Raw genomic sequence first — 18,391 nt, 5'->3', positions numbered from 1 at the left:
AACCTGCACAAAAATTTACTCTAAATGGAGCATATACCTAGGAAGTACACCAGAAACCCTGCACATACTAGAAGAGAAGACACAAATGGTGTTACTCTATGTATAATCAGAGACATGAAAAATTGTGGTCTATATGATATGTGAAATGAAATGCATTCTGTTATCATGTAGAACAAATTAGAATAAATTTTTTAAAAAAGAAAGGGTAGGTTCAACATTTCAACATATTGGCCAGGAACTGACTTGTAGAACAAGGGTCTTAAAGTACAAGAAATAAAATAAAATAAAATAAATGAAAGGAATGGCAACAAATTAAAAGGCTTCTTCACAGCAAAGAAACAATCAAGAGTGTGAAGAAGCCTACAGAGTGGTCGAAAATCTTTGACACCTACATCTCTGATAGGTCATTAATTTTCAGGATATACAAACAACTAAAAAAATTAAACACCAAAATAAGTAAATAAATAAATAACCCAATCAATAGAAGGAGAAAGAAACTGAACAGATTCTTCTCAGAAGAAGAAATATGAAGGGTCAATAAATTATTTTATTTCCTGTAGGGAAGCAATCCATTAAGGACACAATTAGTAGAATATTTTATTTGAAAGAAAGATCCTGAGAAATAAAAATATAGTTTCATCTGAAAATAAGTTCATCATTTGGAAACATTAGACATATATTTATGAAAGGAACTTGCTAGAATACCAGATCAGAGATGAGAGTAATACTAATGAAATAGGTTGATGCAAACAAAAGACAGCAAAGTAAAATATTGAGAGTAATTATTTTCTTTTTTTTTAAGAGAGAGGGAGAGAGGGAGGGAGGGAGGGAGGGAGGGAGGGAGAGAGAGAGAGAGAGAGAGAGAGAGAGAGAGAGAGAGAGAGAGAGAGAAGGAGAGAGAGAGAGAAGAAGAAGAAGAAGAAGAAGAAGAATTTTCAATATTTATTTTTTAGTTATCAGCGGACACATCTTTGTTTTGTATGTGGTGCTGAGGATCAAACCCGGGCGAGTGCGCTACCGATTGAGCCACCACCCCAGCCCGAGAGTAATTATTTTCAATAAAAAATATTTGAATAATTTTTAAATTTTGTATTTAGTAACACTTTCAGCATTATTCTCTAATTAAGGCCTTTCTCTTGATTTCTATCTGAATAAAATATTCTTCTTAATTCAACCCAAACCATATTGCATCCTCTAATAACAGACTCATTTTATAACCTTCTCTAATTCAGAACACTTTAGCTCACTTCTTATATATTCCTTCATACATTTTCAATTTTAATTTTATCTTTCAAAGCATAATAAGCTGTTTCAGTTCAAACCAACTAATTGAATTAAATTTATTTAGTATGATTTGAGAGCTATGGTTTGTGCCTCAAATGTACATATGCTGGAAATATGATTTCCAGTGTGGCAATATTGAGAGGGCAGAACATTCAAGAATTAGGGTAAGTGGAAGGACATTAGATAGATCATCTAATCACCTTATGAACATATTAATGCTGCTTAATGGAAGTGAGTGTGTCTTGTAGTGGTGAATTAACTTCTAGAAGAGCAGGTTAATATAAACATGATTCCTGATTCCTTTCTTCCCAGGTGCTCCTTCTGCACATTCTGGCTTCATCCTGCATGTCTACCAAAGGGTATGAATCAGAGATTTCTCACCATGATTCCAATGCCTGCTACCAGGTTCATGAGCCAGATTAATTTCTTTATTTCATATGTAGCTAAGTCTCAGATATTTTGCTTTAGCCTACCCAAATAATCTAAAAACAAATGAAAAATATCTTTTATTTCCTGTGAATTAAATTGAATTCAATTGAACTCAGATCAGAAATCATATTAGTCCTGACTTAGTAAGTCTCACTGTAATCACTAATAAGTTCATATATATTATACAATATGTAATTCAAGGGACCTGAATTTAATCATTCTGTTTTATTAATGTGGAACCAAGCTATTACTGTGATTATTAAACCAAATCTTAATATATTTTTTAAAGAGGGAGAGAGAGAGAGAGAATTTTCCAAAATTTATTTATTTTAGTTTTCGGTGGATACAACACTTTATTTTATTTTTATGTGGTGCTGAGGATCAAACCCAGTGCCCTGCGCATGCCAGGCAAGTGCACTATCACTTGAGCCACATTCCCAGCCCAAACCAAATCTTAATATTATGCATACCTTACCATTAATAGAATAAGACACTTAAAGTTTTGGTACTCTATCATAAATCCTCATTTTTTTTTTAGGTTTTCTACAACTGAAGCTCTCTTTTTTGAAAAAGTCTTTATTCACAGAATTAACTCTTCTAAATTCTCAACTACCTATGATACAATAATTATAGCCTTTTCTGTGGCAGACGCTAGGCTAAGTAATTAACAGTATGTAATTCAATAAAAAAGAAAAGGAAAAGCATAACCTTCTCTAGATGCTGCAAAAGAAAGAAAAACCTAAAATCAGAAAATATTGTAGATTAGGTGAATTACTAAAGTACATACCAAAATAATTATAAAGAAGTATGGGAGGTGAAAAGATAAAGAGAGAACAATGTTGAAAATGAGGATGTAAAAAATAGCATTTTTTCCATTATCTTTCTCAAAATCACCCCAAAGCAACCAAAGAAATGAGAAAATGCACAAATGTATTAAGAGACAGTGAAACCATTAAACTGAATTTTTTTATAAGTTGAAATTGAAATAAAATACCTCCAGAAAAATGTTCCAAGAAAGATATTTCTAGTTCCACATGATTTTGTTTGTGAGTTTTATAAAAAATTTTCATGAAATACTAATGAAGATTTTCTAGAAATCTTTCAAGCCTAGTAAAAAGGAGATAGCTGACAAAATACATTGAATTGATTAATTTCCCTGCCCAAAATAACCATAAAATGTACAAAAAATATATGAAACTATCCCCTATCATCTCTGATGAGGCACAGTATGTGGGGTTGACATCCCTGGGAGAAGAAAAAGATAAGTTGAGGAGCTCCTCATTTGCCCTAGAACTTTCCCTATGGACATTGCAAGTTTGGAGGAATAAAGAAGAAAGCAACAGGTTTACATAAGGAGACAGAGACTGAAATTTTGTATGTGAAAAGACCTAAAAAAAAAGGAGGTAGAGAAGTACAACCCAAAACCTGTGCATTATCCTTATAACCTTTGACTACTTATGCATAAGGCAAAGCTCTTAGCAACCTAGTAGAATATAGAAATGTTTAGCTAATCAAACATATGCAATTTTAAGAAGCTATATTTTCCTGAGGGAGATATTGAAGTTAAAACTCTGCCAAGGAGTAGCTGGCTCACCACATTAGGCTTTTAGATGAGAGTACAGAAGTTCTAGTCTCTGAAGGTAAAGGGGCAAGATCACCTATCCAACTGTTCAGGTGTGATGGCAGAAGTCCAAGGTGTATACTAGTTCACCATTTATGACTTCAGTGAAATGATAATAAAAGTAATGACTAAAGTCTAGAGACTATATATATATATATATATAATATAAATGTATATATATATATATATATATATATATGTATTTCCAAGAAATATATTTCTAGTTCCACATGATTTTGAGAGAGAGAGAGAGAGAGAGAGAGAGAGAGAGAGAGAGAGAGACCGACCAATAATAACGAAACCTAAAATAAAACTTTGAGGAGATCAGAATACTGATCTTTACTCAAGATAAAATGTGTTTTATTTGCAAGAGAACATAATGCAGTTCTTTAAAACCTCCATGTAACAATGTTGTCACATAGTAAGAAAAGGAACTAATAGTGAAAAATGAAAAGGAAATAACACACAAAAGAAATATGTAGCTTATTTAAGTGTTGGGTTTTTATGAGGTTGTTTAAAATAATTATAAATAATAGAGTAGGTGTTATGGTTTGGGTGTAAAGAAGTGTACCCCAAAAGCTCATGTGTGAGAGACAGAGTGAAATGATTGATTCACAGATGAAATGATTAGGTAATGAGAGCCCTCACTCAACCAGGGAATTAATCCCTGAAAGGAATTAGCTGGTAAAAGACGGGGTGTGGCTGGAGGAATTGGACACAGGGGGCATGCCTTTGGAGATATATTTTGTATCTGATGAGTGGAGTCTCTATTTTCTGATCATCATGTGAACCACTTCTTTTCATTGCACACTTCTACTATGATGTTCTGCCTTACCTTGAGCCCTAAGGAATGGAACTGACTGTCTATTGACTGAGGCTTCTCAAATGTGAGCCCCAAATAAACTTTTCCTCCTTAAAAGTGTTCTTTTTGAGTATTTTAGTCACAAAAGTGAAAAAGCTGCCTGAAATAGAAATTGGTACCAAGAAGTAAGGTGATTGCTATTACTAAGGTGACCATGTGGTTCAGAAGCTTTTTGGTGCCTTTTGAAATTTATGGGAGGAATTTTGAGATGTTTATCAATACAAGCTAGAAATATTTTAGATTATTGTGAGCTGAGTTTAGTGGCCAATTCTGGTGAGAGCTCAGAAGACCAGAGTGTCAAAGGACCATGAACATTGGAGAGAGGGCTCAAGAGGGTTCAGAGAAGGACCAGAATGCCAAAAAGACCATGGACAATGAAGACAGGACTCAAGAGTGTTCAGAGAAGGAGGAATCTATTGAAAATTGTACTAGAGCGCATTCATGTTATATTCTGGCTGAATTTTGTCTGAATTTTTCCCATGTGAAAGAAATTTCTAGGCAAAAGAGCTTGTGGCTTCCAGCCAAGTTTATTGTGGTATTTAGGAGTTGAATGCACAGAAGAAAGATTTGAAAACTTGAAATTAAAAAAATGTGAGTAAAACTGGGGCTAAGAAAGTGGCAGTTGTTAAAGACATTAGTGTCACTAAAGAAATGCTAAAGACTTTTCAGAGAGACAGTAAGACACATGATATCTTGGGAATTGGCAAGATCAAACCCATTTCCCAGACTTAAGGGAGTAAAAGTAAAAATTCTCTTCTGAAGAGACCTGAGAGTCACCTTTCTTATACAAAAGGGCCTGGAAAGTGTTTTCAATGTGTTCAGCCATCCAGGACTCTCTGAGTGCCTGAAGGCTTGGGTGTAGCTCCACATGGTGGCAGAACTTGGTGTCAACCATGTCTTGCAGGTTCTGGATTTAGGATGTCATGAAAGTGCCCACTGATATCTCAAAGAAAGGTCTGAGAGGTCAGGCAAAGTACCCCAGGAGCAGATACCTTGTGGGCTGCCACTGAGAGGAGTAGTGCTTGCAGATGTGAGGAAGAAGCTGAAATTAAGAATTATTAATACCTTGGAATGTTGCCCAGGAAAGCTGTAGGCATCAAGTGGAGATAAGTCTATAGAAGGGCTACTTGGTCTGCAACTAACAAGGCCACAGAGGCAAAGCTACACAGCCCCCAGGAGAGGACATCATGATGCCATGTCCTCCAGTTGCTGAACACAAAACTACAGGACTTCTTTGCCCAGCTGGATTTTGGTTTTGCTTTTGGTCCATCCCTTCATTCTCTGCCCCTATTTTTCTGAAAGAAAATGTTTACTCCATATGTTTATATATAGGATACTTGTAAATTACTTTTGATTTTTTTTCAGAGGTGACTTTGGACTTAAATTTTTGAGTATTTTTGTCCAGTGCTGTGGCACACGCCTATAATCCCAGCAGATGAGGAGGTGGAGGCAGGAGGATTGCAGCCTCAGCAAAAGTAAGGTGTTAAGTAACTCAGTGAGACCCACCTCTCTAAATAAAATACAAAATAGGGTTGGGAATGTAACCCAGTGTTCAAGTGTTTCTGAGTTTAATCCCTGGTACCCACCGGAAAACAAAACAATAAACACTTTTGAGCATTTTTGAAACTGTTGAGACCATGTGGACTCCATGAGCTTTTGGAGGCCAGGGGTAAAATATTATGGTTTGAATGGGAGGTGTCCCCCAAAAGCTCATGTGTGAGACAGTGCCAGAACATTCAAAGGTAACATGATTGAGTTTTGAAAGCCTTAACCTAATCAGTGAATCATTTCCCTGATGGGACTAACTCCTCCGTAATTTAAGGCAGGTAGTGTGTGGCTTGAGGAGGTGGGTCAATGGGGACATGACTTTGAGGTATACATTTTGTATTTGATGAATGGGATCTCTCTCTCTCTCTCTCTCTCTCTCTCTCATCACTATGTGAACAGCTTTCCTCTACCACACTTTTCTGTAATGATGTTCTGCCTCATCTCTATCTCTGAGGAATGGAGCCTTGCTGTCTATGGACTGATACTTTTGGAACCATCGGCCTCCAAATATCATTTTCCTCCTCTAACTTTGTTGTTGTCAGATAGTTTAGTCACAACAGCAAAAAAGCTAACTATAAAACAGTAGGAAAATAGTAAGAAGTTGGATAAATTCACCACAGATTGTCAGTATATATATTTTTAAAATTCAGTTAGGAATTCTATATATTAAAGATAAGTATAACTAAAATTAAAAATCAATGGATACATTTGATAGGAAACTAACCAAGGTTTAAAAAATAATAAACTTATTGGACTCTAGTTAGTCATCATAGAGGTCAATTAGAGCAGATAACATGGGAAAAATGGGTTAGAACTAGGGCACTGGATTTTACTCTGATTAAGAAAGGCATATTCAGCAAAAAGTTGTAATAGTAAAATTAGTTAATACAAATGTAAACAAACAGTGCAATAAAAAGAGAAAAATAATTGGTAGAAGACACAAAGGGTAATGTTTGAGATGATTTTTTTAAAATTATAAATAAAATGTAAAGTGCTAAACATGAGGTTTAACATTGACACGAAGGGTTTAACTTTGGTCAAAGAGAGTGAGAAATAAAGAAATCAAGTAGAAGCCTAACTTCCAGTAACTCATAGAACATACTGTGTCAGAACTACAAAGTAGCATTTAAAGAATATAAACTTTTAAATTACAATTTAAAAAGTGGGAGTGTGAATAATGATAGAGAGGATGGAGTGTTCTCTATTATGAGCAATGGATCATTTTTTAATGCCAATAAATATGTAGATATTATAACATATAAACAATCACAAAATGAGAAAGTCATAAAATTACATGAAAAGAAAAGCTTTACACCAATATAAAAATAAAACTTTTGTTTTAAAAAAGGAATGGGGGACTAATCAGCTACACAATACCTAGATTTACAACAACAACTAAATAAATAAATAAATAAAACTTTTTTTTACTTACATCATAAATTCTACAGCCTTTGCTGTAGATATATTTAAAAGGAAATTCTTTAAGCATTTATAAAAGTTAATCACAATTATTGTGAGCATTCTAGAACTGTTTCCTTGTTTTTTAAACATTTTCTTATAATTAAAATGAAAAGGGAAATTTAAAGATTCAAAAGTATAGCAGTTAAGTTAAAAGATGCTTTGGAATTTAATGTAATTTCTTTATTATTTGTTTGGCTTTCTCATGAGAAAGATGTTTCTGAAATATTTATTTCTGCAATTTAACTATACTAATTACATTGAAGCTGCTGACTGGAATCCCAACAGACATATCTTTGAACAATGTATCAAGTGTGATGAGTACAATCAATCGTCAATTTGCATGACTTTATACTGTTTGCAAACTGTGATGAACCATTTCAAAAAGTCTGTTAGATAGTGTTTTGTGATAGGAAATCAAAAACACCAATAAGGATTCACTAATGAATTAGTAATGAAGTTAAGTTATTGGTAGCTACTGATCTTATATTTGACTTATCTTTATATAATTAATATTTTAACTTCATTTTACATGAAATGAGCAAGTTACAATTGCTAATACATATAGAAATTAGGAAAAATAAAGTAGAAAATAAAGTAAGGATGATTCAATTAATTTCTAATTATTTGGATTTTTGAGAAAATCGTACATTTCAAATACACTTTTTTTTTCATCATATACTTTATGATATCTTGTCCTGGAATACAGGAATGCTAGAGCAAGAGAGGATGGAATCCAAGATCCCCAGTGAATAGCGGAAGCCACAGCTCTTGCCAAACCATGTATGTACTATGTTTTCTATACCTATATTCCAATGATAAAACTTAATTTATAAATTCAGTTCAGTAAGAGACAATAACTATCAACAAACTAAATCAATTTAAACAATATGCTGTGATGTAAGTTATATGAATATATTTTTCTCTCAAACAATCTTATTGTACTTCTAACTTTTCACTTCAAAGAAGCAAGCTAAGTTTTAGCTCTGGTATATCCAAAATACTCATATCACTAATCTTGCATTTTGGAAATTGTATTAAGTAATATAGTGTGTCAATTAAGCCCCACCCCTACAATATCTAATATCCTAGAGGACTGTTAAATAACTAACAGGGGCACAGCTTATATAGCATGGATACATAGATAAAGAGATGACTCACATCCCAAAATAGGATGAGACCTGTGTTATATTTCAATACAGGACTCACAACTCAGTGTTAGGGTAGCTGGTACAAATATCCATGAGACACATCTCTAAGTCAAGCAAAGATATATTCACAGAGAATATCTGCTAGGCTGCCCTTTTGCATGGTGCAGCAATGAGATGCTGAAAAAACTTCTTAACTATATAGTCATGTACAATGAAGTAGTCATTCCAGTTAAAAAACCCATCCGGTCTTATGATTGTTACTTGTCTTTGTTGTGATTTCTGTAGATTGTGGCTCTTCGGGGCAGGCTTAATAAGAAGGTCATGCCTGGGTGGTCTTTTCAAAATGGAGTGACTTTGGCCTAAGGACCTAACACTCAGCATGGTGCATAATTTTAAATATGTGCATTGTATATTTCTGGAATTTTGCATGTAATATTTTCAAGCTGCAATTTACCGTATGTAACTAGAAGTGAGGAAAGAAAAATGTAAATAAGGGATGACTACTGTAATTTCCCATCTTGATTAAAATTTGACTACTGTCTTAATCTTAATAATGTCTGAATGTTAATATCTGAGCCAACAGAAGAGTTGTGCTCTATCTCTATTCAGCCCTGTTAGACTTGAACTCCTCAAAATATTGTTTCATATTTTCATGTATTTTTCAAAATATTCATTTATTTTGCAATTGACTCCTGTTAATTGTTTTTAATATAAATAATTTTAGCAATTTATATTCAGTTTTCAACTATATATGACTCATATTTTCCTCACATATAATATGGAAAGCTTGAATGGGGAAATAATTAACAATGAGCTTTGAAGCAGTAAAAAAAAAAAAAAAAAAAAAAAAGAAAGAAAGAAAAGTCTTATACTAAAGAAAAACCCAGGACCAGATGGATTTATAGCTAAATTCTACTAGACCTTCATGGAAGAACTAATGTCAGTGCTACTCTAATTATTTATGGAATTATAAAAGGAAAACTACTTCCAAACTTACTCTATAAAACCTGCATAGTTCCCATACCTAAAACAAGATAGAAGCATTTTGAAAAAATAAAACTAGAGACAATTTCTCTGATGCATAGTGTAAGCACAAATGAACAAGGTGGGAAGCGAGAAGCAGACCACAGTGCAGCAAGCTCTTTTTTACTCATTGGGAGAGTCAATTGGCCTAACTCAGTTTCCAGGTGGAAAATAGTGGTCTGAAATAAAGGTTATATAGGGTTCATTTAGGGTAGGACAGGAGGGTAGTTCTTGGGGTTCATTATATTGGGGTTGGCTGATCTATTAGGGTGGAACAGATTGTTAATAGGGAATTTTCTGGGGGTTTATCGGATTGGGATCACTTGACCCATTAGGGTATCATGAGTCAGTCAAATGCAAGTTCCTGTTGTGTTCCTTCCCTCTAGCTGAGGCCTGGGTTTTTAAATGACACAACCTTCAATTTTACCCAGACAAGGCAGGTTGGGCAACAGCTGCAGATAGGGGAAATGTCCTTAGACTTATTTCCATATTCTTCAATATGGATGTGAAAACTGTCATGAATATATTATCAACTGTATTCTAAATCACATTTAAAATATTGTATGTCATGATCAAGTGGGTTTCATTCCAGGAATGAACGGATGGTTCAACATTCACAAATCAATGCATGTGATAAACAACTTAAATAAAATCAAGGACAAAATGATCATCTCCACATTATTATCTTCGAAGATGTAGGAAAAAAACCAAAAAACTTCAAACTTCAACTCCTATTCATGGCAAAATCCCTGAAGAAAATATAGGTTGTAGAAACTTAGCATTAGATAAGATACATATGACAAACCCTAAGCCTACATCATACTGAATGGGGAAAAACTGAAAACATTTCTTTCTAAAATTAGAATAAGAGATGGATACTTACTCTCTCCAATCCTTTCAATATAATAACTGAAATTTTAGCCTGAGCAATTATGCTAGAGGAGGAAATTAAAGGCATAATCCATGATAACATAAAAAATATAAAATACTTGGTATAAATCTAACTAAAGAGATTAAACACCTCTAAAAGGAACATTTCAGACCACTGGGGGAAGAAAATTAAATAGAAAAGGAATCCATAAAATAGAAAGACCATCCATATTTGTGGATAGGAAGAATCAATATTGTTAATACGGCCACAATATCAAAATATATCTAGAGATTCAATACAACTTCCTTCAAAATGTCAATGATATTTTCTCGTATAGAAAAAAGTATACTAAAATCTATAAGGAAGGACAAAATATTCAGAATAGTTAAAATACATTTGAGAAAAAAAAGTAATGCCAGAGGCATCAAAATACCCAACTTCAAATTACACTAAAGAGCCATAGTAACAAAAACAGCTTTGTACTGTTATAAAATAGGCAGGTAGACCAATAGAATAGAATAAAAGACTCTGGGACAAAACCTTGTCTGGGCAATGCTACCAAAAACTTACAGTGGAAAAAAAGAAACCCTCTTTAACAAATGGTGTTGGAAAAACTGGATATCCATATGTAAAAGACTGAAAATAAATCCCTCAGACTGTTAAAAATTCAAGTCAAAATGTATCAAAACCCATGAAATAATACCAGGAATGTTGCAACTCCTAAAAATGAACGTAAGGGAAACTCTCTAATATATTGGCACAGGTAACAACTCTTTGAATAGGACTGCCATAGCCCAGAAAATACTAGATGCTATCAAATTAAAACTCTGCATAGCAAAGAACATACAAAATGGGAGAAAATATTTGTCAGCTTTTCTCCTGACAGAGGAATAATATTTAGAATATATGAAGAATATACACACAAAAGAACTCAGAGCCAAAGGGGGAAAAACAATAAATGGGGAAATGAACTCAACAAACACCACTGAAAAGAAAATTTCTAATAGCCAACAATTTTACATAAAAAAATGTTCAATATCTCTAGCCAACAGGTAAATACAAATCAATACTACACTGAGATTTCATCAAACTGGAGTTAAAATGGTAATCATACAAATAATTGTAAATATTGGTGAAAATGTGGGGGAAAACAAAAATTATACACTATTGGTGGGAACATAAATTAGTATAGCCACAGTAGAAATCAGCATTTAGGTTCCTCAGACTACCAAGAATAGAACCACATTTCCCCCCAAAGAACTGAAGTCAGCAGACTATAGCTGTAAACACATAACTGGGATAATATTAGCACAATTCACAATAACCAAGTTACTGAACCTGACTGAGTGTCCATCAACAGATTAACAGATAAAATGTATGCACAATGGAGTTTAATTCACAAAGAAGAAAAATAAACTTGCTTCCCACCCCCCGCCCCAAGAAAAAGGGTAGAAGCAGAGAGCACCATGTTGAGTGAAATGAACCACACTTAAGTCAAGGATTGTTTTCCCTCATATGAGGAAGAGGCATGGGAGGGAAATAACCTCATTTAGCGAGAAGGGAGAGGAGTAAGTGGAGGAAAGGAATCAGGGAGAGAGAGAAGGCGGGGGAAGGGAAGATGTTGTGGAATGAAATGGATCAAAATGTGTTATCTGCCTGCAGGGGAATGCCACAATGAAAACTGCTATTCTGTATATTGATTATGCACTATTTAAAATATCAATAATAATAGTCATCAGATTTGTCTAGTTCTACCCAATGAATTCACTGACACACTACAGATGACGCTGACTGAGCATTTCAACTTGGATCAAAGGACAAAGGTGTACAGCTTTTAGGCTGTCTCTAGGGTAGACAGGGACCCGATTTCTTCATATCCTCATTTGTAAATGTGGGTGTTTATGTGTCCCTGTGCTCTTCTACATCCTTCGCCTTCCTGCAGTGCATTTGAAGTCTCTGCCTTGGGGTGTGCTTTTCACTGTGGCAACAAAGTCAAGGTAACTGCAGATTACTTTAGTGACTTCCACACATGTTTGAGCTCACCACCTGGCAATCTCCTTATCATCTGGGAAATCCCTAAAATTATTTTCAGAACAGGGAAGACAACTTCCCTGTCCCAGTGACCTTCTCTTGTCTGGTTCTGGTTTCTTGATATTTCTGCAAACCACGTCATAGTCTCAGAAGACTGAGCTGATTTTTTTCAACCTCTTGTCTCCTGGTATTTTATCTTAATTCCATGGCATTGGAAATAGCTCCACTAATTTTTTGGTATGTCTGTCAAATGCATAAGACTGACAGGGAATTTGCCTGTCCTTTTTCCCACTGAGAGATTTTCATCTCTTAATCTTAATGGGTCCTATTTTTTTTTTTTTATGGGAGAATCACCGACTTTGTCAATTACACTTCAAAGGAACCACTCTCAAATTTTTGAGAAAGGTGCTTAAGTTTTGCAAGGAATATATACTTACAACTCTAAGTTATTTATAGTCATGCCTAAAGAAAGGTAGGTTAGGTCCATTATAAGGTATGTGTTAGTAAGAAAAATATCATAAAATTCCTGTCAGCACAGAACTTTTTCAAGTAAGCCTTTCAGTGGGTTCTGGGTCATAATGGGGACAGAACCTAGTGCTGCTAGAAGCCATGACAGAATTTGGTCAGGTCATTTTAGGCAGGTGTTTGAACAAAAGTGTTGTATACATATTCTGAGTTTCTCACCCTAGTTAACCATATCAAATATGATCCTGAGTATTAGCTCTCTATAATGAGTGGATGCTGCCTAGTGGATGGAGTTAATGCTGAAACTAGGGCATAAAAGGAATTGCTGCTTCCATCTTGTTCTCTTGAATCAACTTGGTGGTTGAGTTCTCCAAATTTGATTATTCCAGCCAAGGTCCTGTACATAACCACAGAAGTGAGCCATCCCACAATATTTATTTTAAATTACAAATCCTCAGACACTGTGAAGTAATAAATAATCATTATTGCTTCAAGTCACTAATTTGGGGAAATCGTTTGTTAACTAATAAATTAGTAGATAACTAATATGTTACAAAATGTGTGTTTAATGCCAGATGTTTTACACCATCAATATGTACTTTCTTTTGTATTACAGAACAACATCCTACCAATGTAAAAATAGAGTTATAACTTTATTTTACTTATTTTGATGTCATTTTACAACTTTTTGCATACATTTTGCCCAAGTCCACGTACAGTAACTCACCAATGAGGTATCAAACTCTAGAAGTAATTTTTGGAGAAAGTGTAACTATTTCTTTTGGCTACAGGAATATGAAAGATTCATGTTTTAACTACCAACATATACATGTCTTAAAGCCTTGCTGTTTGAAAATTATAGACCACAAATATGCAAATATACACCAGTTAATGTTTTAGAATTAGGCAAATAACCAGAAAAATATTTAACAGTAAATGATTTATAGTTAAAAGATAAAAAGTCAGCAATAGAAATTAAGACAAGGCAAGATGATGCAGTGTTAAGAAGATATTTTTAAATAAAGCATAACCTCTGGTTATGTGATTCTAAATGTGCTGACTCATTAGATTATTGCAATAGGGACTCAATACCTTCAATAATAAAAAAAGAATTTAAGAATACTAAATCTGTGTCCTTAATAACTTATTAAATTATTAATATGTTCTTAGCTGCATACAAAAAAAGAAAATCTCTTCAATTTTGTGTATTTTTAAAAATTCTCCTTTAAAAAATGTGTGTGACTTATGAATGAGAACTTTTAGAGATCACAAGCACTGGAATTTGAAAATCCTGATTCATACAGATTATACCAGGCCACTGTTCGACAGAAAGAGGACACTTACTTCTTGTCTTTAATTACTTTTTTTTCCTTTTTTTTTGTATTTATAGGAAGCATCCATCCAGCATCAAATACTTCTTCCCTCTCTTAATATTTTTGAAGAAATTCTCACAAAGCCATGTGATCAGTCTTGGGTTACACTCAGCCTGGTCACAAGACTTTAAAATCAATATGGAGATATTATAAATGAAGAGAAAGCCTTAAGGATTTCACAGGTTAGCCTAATTGTTTCTACAGGGATCACGCCAAGAGTGTGGAATTTGAGATCAGTTATTCCAGATTCCATCTTGCCCCATCACCTGTGAGAACTTGAAAATAAAATGTTGTAGGCTTTAGCTTCCTTATATGTAAAATAAACATTATTATAACACATTTTTAAAAGATTAGATGGGACATAAGGTGGAAATGTGGAACTCCATAGAACACTTATCAAATGAGGTTATTTGTGAATATTATGTCTTGGTTCTATTATATTGGCTCATTTTATGATAGTGTTCATATTTCATATTTGACCTAAGCATCCATATTGTACAAAATGGCAATTTAACCCTCAGACCATATTTAGGTTAATCACATTAAAAACATAATTACCTGAAAATATGGAACATTGGATGGAATTCATGGGCTGCTTTATAACATGTAGAGTCAAAATATTTAGTAAAACTGAAAAATCAATTACTCCAATTCTCCTTGACTCTAAGGTCAAACTTGAAAAATGGGGCTGCTATTTTCAGGACTTGGTTCTATGGATTACAATAAACTGAAGAACCACAATAAACTGAAAAATCACAACACCTAAATAAAGTGAAGAGTTTAAGTGTAGTAATATCTAATGGAAAGTTTATTAAGAGCACAATGCTATGCTTTTGAGTGTCTAATAAAATAGTCTATTTTCTACTACTTTTTTCTTCTTCCAGTCAATGTTGAACATTGTGAACTATTTTAAATTTTGGTGCCTAATGAATTTAGCCCTATTATTTCTCTGTATATATGATTTCCATAAACATAATAATCTATAGCACATATGCACATTTTTGCATATCTTTTCTTCAGTCTTCCTAACACTTTTCCACTGTTCACTTTATGTGGAGAGAAATGATTGGTTAAAGCATGATGTATTTTTAGGGAATTTTGATGCAATCTTTCACAATGCTTGTCAGAATGTTGCAGAATCCTTCATATCACAGGAATTAAAATAATCCTTAACATTGTGGCAAAATATTAAGACTACAATTCTTTTCTATTATTATTCATCTAAATTCATATATAAAATTTCTTAAGTGCTGAGCAGAAACTGCTATTACAGGTATGTTTAGGTTTGACATTTAAGTAAAAACAAGTGTAATTTTTAAAATGTATTAAAAAGAGTAGCAGTGAACTTACTTTAAAATGAGTTTGAAACCTATTAATAGACTTCCTTAACAATGCTAATTTTGGGTAGGTTTTGTTGTATGTTTTCTGATATTGTGAATAACACTGCTTTGGACTTACACTTCTATTTAAGGATTTTTTTTATATGTGAAAGCTACAATTTTATATTGAATTTTAATATATTCCTATTTCTATCTTTTTACCTTTATTTTATTTATTTATTTTTATGTGGTGCTGAGCATCAAACTCAGCACCTTGCATGTGCTAGTTGAGCCACTCTACTGCTAATCGACAACCACAGCCCCTATTTGTATGTCTTTTGGTTTTTAATGTTCATCTATATAATAGCAATGCAATTCCACCAAGATTGTTTCAAATGCTCTATGGTCTTAATGCCTGGTCACCTCAAAATATGTTCATTAAAAACCCTACTCTTCAAGGTGATAATATTAGGAGACAGAGCCTTGGCGTGGTGATTATATCATGATAGCTAAGCCCTCTGAATAGAATTAGTGCCCTTATGAAAGAAGCCTCCGAGAGTGATCTTACCCTTTCCACCATGTAAAGGTACTGTTAGAAGCCACTGTCTATGAGAAAGCAACTCCTTTCCAGACATCAAATCTCTCACAACGCCTTGAATTTGAAATTCCCAGACTTCAGAATTGAGAGACAACAATTAGTTTTTATGAAATATTTACTCTATGGCATGTTGTTATAGCAGCCCAAACAGTCTAAGTCAGTTGTCAGACTCATGGCAGACCCTGCTGAAAGGATGCACATTTTAATTTTTTTTTTTGTTTTTTTTTTGCTTACTATGGTAAAGCACTTGGGGGATATGGGAGCTTATTTCTTGCAATAAATCATAGCTTTCTAAAAGGAAATTATTCACTGTTTCCCTGTAGTTTTTTTCTCTAAGCTGTTTATGTTAAATCCCCAAATGTAATGATTAACTGAAATTTAGAGATTTAGAGAGGAGTCAATAATGAAGATTTGGGAGAGAAGGAGAAGGGACTTGGTGGAAAGTAATAATTTTAGATGGATTTAACTGATATAAATGTTATTTTTAGATTAGAAGTTAAGAGTGTTTATTCCAATCTCAGTAAGACATAGATTCTTCTACTCCTTCACTGAGCAAAATTTTAATGCCGACTACATGTCAAGTTTTGAAACAATAGCCCTTTAAAATGTTAGACTGAATCTTTTGCTTCTAATCTTACATGGCACATAAAATTTTTATTTATTTATCTATTTGATTTTTCTTTCATTCAGGCATTTCCATTCATAGTATATTCAGAGTTAAGATTTATGATGAGTCTTTGGAGAAAAGCAATGGATGTGACAGTCATCTTGACATTATTGAACTTATGATTAACTTTCTCACATAGACTATAGACTATAATAGACTATAATAAATACCCTTAAACATTTTGCTCTTAAGTATTCAATAGAATTTATCTATCTGCATTGTTATTATAAGTAGCAAGAGGTAGCTGGGCTTTATTAGGAATATTAACAATAATGGTTAATATATTTATGAATAAACTAATATTTCAGTTGTTATATTAATGGTTTTATCATTTGATTACTCAACATTATCAGATGTTGTCATTTATTATTATGTTCATAGAAAAGGATCATTGAATGAATAATATGTGTATGTCCTTTTACTTAGAAATTTATTTTAATAGCATAGGAGAGAAAGCAAGAGTGATCACACCAAGATGGAATTAAAAGTAGCTAAACTCAAGAAGGGATCAGGATAAACAACTGAAATGTGGAAAAAGAGTAAGGGAAATTATGCAGGGAATGAATGGTAGATTTCTGATCTATACAAGTAGATAGTGATTTTTCCATTAACCAAGAGAATAGTAGTAAAATGATATCTGAGAGTTCAGGGGTGAAAAATAATGACTGAATTGTGGACTTGTAAAGTTTGAAGTTCACAAAAGACAAACAGGTAAAGAAGGCACATAGGCATTTGGATATTCAAACATGAGAAGCAGAGAAGATAGTTGGATTAAGATCAGAGGTTCTTTGAGTCTTTGGTATATGAAATTTTATGAACATAGAAAAACTATTACATAATGAAGTTGTTTAACTCATGCGTTTTTAAATATGCATACTTATTCAAATTCAGAGGTAAAAAGATAATATTTTAAATTGTTTATGTATCATGTATAGTATTTCAATGACTGTAAAAATGTACCAAGGAGAATGTGATGTGGGATACATAAATATAATAATTAGTATTACATTTTCCCAATTTTTTTTCTATGAAAAACATAGCATCTTGCTCTAGTGAGTGATTTCATCTTTGGACAGATAAATTATTTCTTTAACATGTTTCCTAAATGGAAGAAAAATAGTTCATTTTATATTCAACAGAAGAGCAATAATTAGAACCTAGCTCTAGGACAAAATGATAGGCAGATTATTTGATTGGATTGTGGCTCTTCCTAAAAGATTTACATGATCATTTATGGCATGCACACTTTTCAAAACAATCAATCATTTTATTACTTTCATTTTTCTTGACTTTAAGGAGTGTATAATCACATGTAATATGTGGCATACGCCAAATGAAGGGATATAGAAACTACTTTAAAAGAAGAAATAATCTGGCTCAATGTAAAACCTTGAAGAAGACAGGAAGAGATAATGTTTACCAGCAAAGGGTGTTCATTTTTAATCCCAGTAATTTATATTTATTTTTCTTTAAAATGTATTCACAATTGGATGACTTAACCTCATCTTATGCTACAACCTTGTTCAGGCCATCACCATCTTTCTTCCAAAGAGTTCAAATTTTTTTCCTGAAAGTTGCTCATGGTTCTTTCCTGATCCTTTAGGCTGGATCTCCATGAAGTGGCCACAATGATCCCTGTAAAATGAGAGCCAGTTGATGCCATTATCTACTCAAAAGTCTCCAAAACTAAG

Source organism: Ictidomys tridecemlineatus, chromosome 4 (assembly GCF_052094955.1).
Source record: "Ictidomys tridecemlineatus isolate mIctTri1 chromosome 4, mIctTri1.hap1, whole genome shotgun sequence".
Taxonomy (NCBI): Eukaryota; Metazoa; Chordata; class Mammalia; order Rodentia; family Sciuridae; genus Ictidomys; species Ictidomys tridecemlineatus.
This window is presented reverse-complemented; position numbering follows the sequence as displayed.